The following is an 8,683-nucleotide window of genomic DNA, read 5'->3' as shown; positions in this document are numbered from 1 at the left end:
GAGCTGGGAGGAGGAAGTATTCAGGTTCTGCATGCTGATCCTCACAGCTTTTACCACCCAAACACTAATAGACAGGCCTGTGGAAATACCCTAGCATCAAACACGTGATGAGAACTGCGGGCGTTAGAAAAAGGCATTGAACAGCCCGTTTGTTGGTTCTGTTTAAATCATGAATTACTTTATATATAAAAAGTAATTAATGATTGACTATATATATATATATAAATCAATCGATGTATTTATTGTGGCCTATAATCTATACTTATTAGACATTGGAGGCAAATTGACCGTCTTTGTGTTCGGTTGACTGTTGAGACGTTTTTTTGCTTGATGACTACGTCGGTCCACTTCAACATGTAGGCTATCTGATGGGAACAGTAATTAAGTATCAAGCCAGGTTTCGGGGTCACTGCATCGCACCAAAATTGACGCCTCTGTTCAAGCGTTGCCAATTGTCTGTGGTACGCATCAGCTAATTCTAGCACATTTGCGTTGGTCGCTTGGTTGACTTGATTCCGTCCAGTTATATCTGAGATGGACTCGGTATTCCAGCTGTCAAACTGTTGCCATGGAATTGACTTCTCGCTTTTGCGGTACTGACCAATTGTAACCGGGTTATTTACCATGTGTGAACGGTCCATTGGCTGTTAGAAGAGGGGTACGGCGAAGCCCCCGGAGAGCCCGGGTGGAGAGATGAAGGACCTCTCTGGCTGAACGGCGCTGGATTGACATGTTCAAGCTTGTGTTGTCATGGAGAGTCTTCTAATTAGCTCTGAAACAGCGAACCTTTTATATAATTTGATGTAGCCAAAGGAAAACATTGCGATAAAAGCAATTTGTTAATATTAATATAGGCTATATAAATATATAGGCTATAGGATAGCACCTGTATCGTAATTTGTATTACAACTAGGCCTATAGACTAAATACAATTATGGTTCAATAATAGCCTAGTCCTAATAATTATTCAACCATGTGAAGAATTATAACTTTTAGTTGTTATCAATAGGCCTTTAGCCTGCATGTTATAATTTTTTTTATGTGAAACTTAATAGTTATGTTTTTTAACCAAATATTCAAGCCTATTAGATTAAAATGTATTTCATAATCTCATTTAATAAACTGGGACATAAGAGTCGGAAAATCAGCAAACCTTCAGATCGATAGGGCAGGGACAGACATGACTCAGACAGGATCATCCTCACAAAATACATCATGATACGATAACAGAAAAAATATGCAAATTATTACATCCAAAATATCTGTGTAGCCTATGAACAATACTCGTCAATCAATCTATAGTGTGATTTGTCAGAATTTGGGTGTGTGAAGAGAGAGACGGGGGGAGGTATAGCCTACAGAATAGAGGCCTTATTTTTATCCTTTAGATAGATACACGGAGAAGGACACTCCTGTGCGCGTGTCTATTAAAGAGGGATCAACAATGAAAAGCTCGCGCACGGCGCGGACCAAGGGCCAAGTGGGAGGGGGCACAAGGGCGAAGGAGATTGAATGGGAGGAGGGATGGAGGTGCAGGGTGTGTGTGTGTGGGGGGGGGGGGGGGGGGGAGTTGACCAAGACTCTATGAGTGTACAGTTTAGTGTAGATATCCGCACGAGATCGACCCCGCGCCCGTATTGCGACTTCAAGACACTTTTCACCAAACCCTTGTTCCCATGCAGAAAAGACACGCACGCGTTCCCGTTAAAGACTTTACAGAGAGTGCCATTGATTTCCCTTATCAAATAAACAGAATGGCACAACGCGCGTGGGCCCCCTCCCTCCTCCCCACGCGCAGGCTCCTCACTCACACCCCTCCCCAGCTCCGGAGACTGGAGCAGCTGGGATGCCATGTAAATTCTACATGATTGGCACCTTGTGATTTTAGCCCCGCTACCCCCCCCTTCCCAGCCCAAGATTAAATCCAGATTAATGCTTGGTTTATGCAATAACCGTGCATGTTTTGCTTCATCTGACAGTGTACCAGTTATCATGTCCATGGCTTCTACACGAATTAGCATTTTTGATTAATGCTTGATTAGAGCAGCGATGAAACGGTTGATTATTGGGACTTGATCCTGAAATGTGATATTCGTTCAAATTGTTCTTTTTGACCCTTAAATGCAACTTAATCCACGTTGCCCTTTTGATTGCTCATTGGTCTAATTATCGTCATCAGGGCTTGTATTATCATCCAACAGCCGGGAGTACTTTGACATCTAAGTAACCCGAGCCCTAGCTCCATTGACAGGCTTTGTTTTAGACATTGGTCGGCAATATGTTCTCCTTCTCTCTCTTTTTTCTACCTCAGATTTCCCCCCCCTTTCTTTAAAGGGAGCGGTGTGAGTTGATACCGGGCTCGTGTTGCGTATGGATTTTCGTTTATATAATCGATTGAAATGTCCCAATACATCGATTTTGGGTTCAGTGTTTTACAAACAAGCGTTTATGGGTCTCGATTTTCTGTTGGGCATGACTTCAGGGTGCCACTGCGCTGAGAAAAAGGCTTGTTGGCATGTGATCTAAATAAAACAAATAAACAGCTTTTGTTTGTCAAATGTAACGCGAGGAGAGAAATATGTGAATAAACACACAAACGCACCGTCTTCCCTTAATACATCTGTGGTGAAAAACACAACACAAAGCATTCCCTTTCTCAGAAATTCTCCTTGAATTATATGCCATCACAGTGTGATTGCGGAATATTAAATTAAAGTTGAAGAAGTCCGCATGGAAGCAGGCAACGTCCAATCCGCAACTCATTTCCCCTGTTGTAGCGAGGCATCACTTCGCTCCTCTCTTTTCAATGACAATGTGCCAAATCTAGGCATTTTGAAAACTGTTTCCATATGCTATAAGCGGATCGCTACTGAGAAAGAGACCGAAGAAAATCGGAATGCTTTATACCAAAGGTACATATACATTTTTATCTACATTATGCTGCATTTGGTTTATTCTTAAGGGATTTGAAGAGATGTCTTTTTAATTTTTTTATTTTAAGACAGGCTTTATATATATTTATGGATTGGTGTTGGATGGATTTGGCGGTGGACCTGGATATGTTGGGTGAGGTTATGTTGTGCGTATACGTAAAAACATATATATTGATCAGATTTCGACGTTGTATCAATTTCATATCGAAGCGGAATTTGACATATTTCAACATGTATATGTCATTGGTCATGTCGTCAGGAAGAGAGTAAATGCTCAGGACCTTGGCCATTAAACAGTAAGAATAGGTGTGTTAAATTGGTTTTATTTTACATTTAAATATTTGCATCCCAAATAGGCATTTAGATTCACAATGCAAGTGGTATTGATATGACTTTGCGATTAAATCAATTTGATTCCAGATCATTAAAAAAAGATAGGCCTTTGCACAGTAAAACGTGTAACCTCGCACTTTTATTTCGAATATTGTGTATTTATAGTGATAAATTATCATTGCCAGATTTGACTTTCTTCGTTGTTTATGTTTTTATCTTGTCATGTCTTGTAGTTTATATGAATTAGGCTTTGAAGCCTCCTGTTCCTAAGTGCTGTCAGATAGTTCTGTTCGTGTGCTGGTTGGGTAGGGTCACTGTGTCGGGCATAGTGGGTCAGCTCGTGGTTTGTCTAGGGACCGGCAGGGTCAGATGTTCCCATGGTGACCCAGTCAACCCCAGAGGGCGCCGACGCTTAGGGCAATCACTCTGATTCCTAAGCCCGTAGCACGAGCAGAGCCATGCCAAACTTTGTAGCCTGTCTACCGGCGATGACTAGTGGGGAGAAAAAAAATTAAAGTTTATACTGTCAACAAGAATAGGCCTAAAAACATATTGTTCATACAAAACCTTTTTTTTTCTCCAAATCTGTCCACTTTTAAATCCTTAAACTATACCTCAAAAGTAGAGGCTTATACAGAGTTAATGGTTAAAAAAGGAAACAAAATAAATGAAAAGAAGCTAAATTGCATATTAAACACGCATACATTTTCTTATAAATTCAGACTGATCAAACATCCTGATTATATAGGTCCATTCTAGTCGAATGAACCTCCTGCCGGACACAAACACACACACACACACACACACACACACACACACACAGAGACACACACTAACAGACAGTTTGCAGATAACAATCTACAATTAATTGAGGATGATACGATATGGAAATTGGGTGAAATAGTAGTTAAGACGGTCTTTTGTCAACCGGCCCACGGAGAAAGAGCATCGTTTGCGGGGAGAGTAGGTGGGTGCAGACCTGGGGGGTTGCAAATGCAGGAGGTTCAGATAAGCTGGAGACTATTAATCGCTTAAATCCGTTTTACTTTCTCCTCTTCCAAGAACACAAATTCCGTAAAAACATGATAGCATACAATTTAAAATAAAACGCAGAAACACTGTAAATAGGCTACATATTAAGCTATACAGTCTGTAGGTGAATAACTTCGCGAAAAATAAATGCCAATTTGAAAAAAAACATGAGTTAAAAAGCCTAACTCCATTCCATTCGCTCCTGTTTGCAATACAATCGTCAACGGTAACATTATAAGTCCATCACATTAGGTTTCGAAGGGAAGCTCGACAGCCCAAACGCTCTTGCACATTCTCCGTCCATGCAGCACATTCGGTGGCTTAGCTGCCCTGCAAGCCCGCTGAGGAACAGTCTCCCGGGGGTAGGCAGACAGGAGTCCTGGGAGGACGCCGAAGCTGCGGGCTCGTTTCTGGGTGAGAAGTGACGCCACAGTGGATCACCCCTAACCCGAGTCTGGCACCCCTGCAGCCCAGGACTAAACAGCATCGCGGCGGTCTTGTTGCGCGGTTCAGAGTCCTTGTAGTTCCGTGTGTCTGCAGTAGACCTAGTTCACTGCCAGCAGTTCTTATCATGAGATCCCAAGACCCAGTTCAGTCAATTCACCTCCTTCGATTTTTTCACGAAGGGGAGCCGATCTCTTGATTTTCACCACGATTAACATCTTGTAAAGGCTCACTCCTCGATAGCGACTATTAGGAGAGATAAAATACAAAGTAAAGGTCTAGAATAAGAAGAAGTAAGTGAACCGACTGCTGCAGCTTCTAAATAGACTTCACAATATGCATATGAATGGACCATTGAATAGCCTGGAAGTATGTCCGTGTTAGGCCATTGGAGATTGCAGTTATCTATGGGTAAATAGGGTGGTATGATGGATTACGATCATTTAAAACACAAATAAACAATAGGCCTACCTTTTCTATTTTCTAAATCCAAGTTGCTCTCTCTCTTTACAAACCACTGGATATCACGGTCACAATACACTGCTGGGCCCAAAACAGTGTAATGCCTCACTTATCATATGGTGTCCATAAACAAAAACAAAAGAAAATTGTTTTTAGATATGTTGTTTGTAATTCATTGACTAATTATACAATTTTATGTGGAGTTAAATGGCGTGTCTTTTAGCGGTCTAGGTGTCCAATATTTCTGTGCGTCGCGATGCGGTTAAGAATGCTACACCTGCAAAACATCATCTGTCAGTTTCATATCCCTGCGTATTTAAAAGTTGTATGTTGACAGTAAAGATGTAGTCGATATTTCGACTGCACACCAATGTTCACAGAGAATAGTTACATTTATGCACAAAATTCCCAACACATAAGGTCCACACACAGGCCCGGATAATAGCATAGCATCTACCGTTGAGCCATATTCTTCCTCTCGCTCACTAGTTACAATTCATTATAGCATATTGAACCATTCTGATCAAATGTCATCTTTTACATTTGAATTTGAATATGTCATACTTGGCAAACACAATGGTCGCATGGACATTTATATAACAAAAATATTATTTAGGCTATATCACCTTCTGTAACATGTCTTCTCTAGCCTGTAAACTGAGTGTAATATTCATCTGCAAAACCATTTTAAAAATGACTTCTATGTTACTCTGCCTTATTTGGTTAACAGGAAACGGCCATTCATTGTTCTACATATCGTTTGGCCACACATAAAACCGTAAAGATTTTTTCCTAGTTAGATCATTTCGGTGTGCCTGACTCGCACTGTCCTACGGCTCCACAGACAGGGCTCGAGCGCGTCATTTGCAATGTGGAGACTGTTGATCAACTCACTAATTACACTTCTCTCCTCTCCCTCTCTCTTGCTCCCTCCCTCCCTCTCTCATTCGCCCTCTCTCCTCCATTCCCAGAGTGCATATCGGGAATAGACACACAAAGACATGCGCACTCAACTTAATCAGCCATTTTTTTAAACAGGGCTAAAACGATAATAATTAGCAGAATAAAGACATATCGGATTTTCATTTCCCTTCCTCCGTATCCCGGCCCCTCCACAACCGAAACAGCGAGGCTGCCGTCGACACATCGTTCACCGATCGGATCCAAAGGATAGCTTTCATTTGCTTGCCATTGTATTTTTTTCTTTTTTTCCAATATAAAGTTGGAGGATTGTCATTTTCGTCTCCTTTTCCCTTTTTTGGTTATCTAATTACGCAGCCATTGGATGTGACTTTGTTAGAAAAAAAGCGAGACGAAGCAGAGAGAACTGCGGGGGAAGAAAGTAAGTTTTTTCCTATAACTTTTATTGAGTAGTTGGTGTTAAATTTAGGGCGAGTATCGATTATCTTTCTTGCTTGATCCCCCAGAATCTTTGACATTCGGCTCGCTCGGTGACAGCTGTTTCGTGCGGTGTGTTTTCGGTACTAAGCTACCCTGGAAACATCTCGTATCGAAGTGTTTGTGGGAGTCTGGCTTCTACTAAAACAACTGTCATGGGCTAAAACGAAGCGTCTACGCGAGTGTCCATGGTACCTCAGCCAAACAGCTTACCCTTTCAAAGTTAATAGGGTGTTGTCGGTTGATATCGAAGCTCTTTGGTCTTCGAAGTGCACCGTAGAACAAAATGAACACATTTCCCGGTGTGGCGTTGTAATATGCTCCTTATCGGTTGGCTTGAGATGTCCGACCGCTCGGACGTGTCCATTTCTGGGTTGTTTTCAGTCAAGGTGTTAAGCTTGAGTTCAATAGACTATACTGTTACACTTTGAGTAAACTGGATCGGAATTGTTTCTATTGGGTATAGGCTATACATACCTCATAATATATTTTTCAGACTCTAAATCGCTATCTTCGAAACGTTGAATAGCCAGCCCCATGCAGTCAAACATGCACGTACATTCTTGAGTCACGCAAATACTCTTTACACAATTCCAGCGCTTTATTTAACGTCAATTACTGGTATATATGTCTTAGTATACGACTGGAATGACAGTGTAAGGGTTGAAGAAGCATTTGCCTATACATTAGTCGTTACCTGCTGCGTGTACCGGAGACTCCGTACCGAGGCGTGGGTGTCTGTGTCGCCGCAAAAGGAGACCGATCGGTAGGATAGGCTACTGATAAAACTCACGTCCCTTCAGAGTCACTCCCGGATTCGTATTTTTGTGAAAGCCTATATTCTATGAAAACAGACTTTGTAACCTAATCACAGGCTTTTCAAAACTCTTGAATATAGATTGGTGTTTTTTCTATTTTTTCTATATCTTTTTTTACTCCTGCACTCGTAGCTGTAAGATCCATTTTCACTACCCATTCGCGTTGGTAGGGTCATATTTTTTCCACATAATGAATTGTCCTTCCCTTTCCGACTGAGTTGCAGTGGCTTCTGTAAGTTGTCGATGGTTATTGTTTTGTGTAACTTGGGGAAGAGAGGAGAGGGCTAGTGGTGGGAGTCTTTTTTGCTTGATCACTGGTTTGAGGTAGAGACTTGGCTGGATTGGGACGCGACAGTGACAGGGACATCGATCGCTTGCATTGAGAGCACAGAAAAAACCGGGCGAAGGGCGAGCCAGCCTCAAACTCGGGTATGTAACGGTGTGTGTATACGCTCTCTTCGCTCTCCCTATTGTACGCGAATAATACTGCAATGTTTCACAAGATTTTATGGAATATGGTGGAATTTTGTATTAGATCTCTGGCTATCTTTTGAGTTCATAGCGATTTTTCTTGATAAATTTGGAAATGCATGTGCCCAGTTGCCTATGGAAATACGCAATTATCTATGGATATTTTTTACTTCAGCGAATATGCGGACTGATTGTCTAAATTATTGTAGGCTATAGCCTAATGTTGGACGCAGAAATTATATTTTTTATAACTTACGTTTGTAAGTAGGCTAACTCTATGTGTATGTATAGGTAACCTGTATTATTTATAATAATAATAATTATTATTATTGCTTTATTTTACTAAAACATTCTGGGGATAATAAGAAAAGCATAAACATGTCAGTTTTTTTGTCAGTGAGATTGCGAATTAAACTTAACCTATTTATATTAAAGTGTGAATAGTGATGATTTGGGATCTTCTAGTCAAGATTTTTTTCGGTGTTATGTGTAGGTATACTACGCTACAAATGTCCCATAAGAGCAACACACACAAAATAGATACATCGGAAATTACATTTAAATTGTCTTATTGCAGTGGATTTCATCAGGAGCTTAATGATGCCATTGTCAAACAGTAGCCCATGTTTTTTTTTTCAGGGCGATGCAAATTAGATTATTTTTTTGGTAACTGTGGTTCCGTTTTTGTTTAGTTTTTCGTGATGAATAATATCATTGGAGTAGCCTACCAAACACTGCCTCTCTGCCTTTGGTGTGTACGAAACAGCAAAAGCAGAGTGTTTTAGGCCATTG

The 8,683-nt window shown here is 41.0% G+C and overlaps 1 protein-coding gene across 1 annotated transcript in view; it reads left to right on the top strand.

The window, feature by feature from the left end:
• Nucleotides 1-6,196: 6,196 nt before the first annotated feature.
• The window catches only part of LOC134035383 (zinc finger homeobox protein 4-like), a 29,780-nt gene continuing 27,293 nt past the window's right edge, over nt 6,197-8,683 (top strand). The window contains exon 1 of the mRNA XM_062480377.1: nt 6,197-6,546. The gene's annotated coding sequence lies outside the window, so the exon portion shown is untranslated. The remainder of the gene's footprint in view (nt 6,547-8,683) is intronic.

The sequence above is a fragment of the Osmerus eperlanus genome, chromosome 15, assembly GCF_963692335.1.
Source record: "Osmerus eperlanus chromosome 15, fOsmEpe2.1, whole genome shotgun sequence".
In the NCBI taxonomy this organism is placed as follows: Eukaryota; Metazoa; Chordata; class Actinopteri; order Osmeriformes; family Osmeridae; genus Osmerus; species Osmerus eperlanus.
The sequence above is the reverse complement of the archived record's forward strand: the minus strand, read 5'-3'. Positions and strand labels throughout refer to the sequence as shown.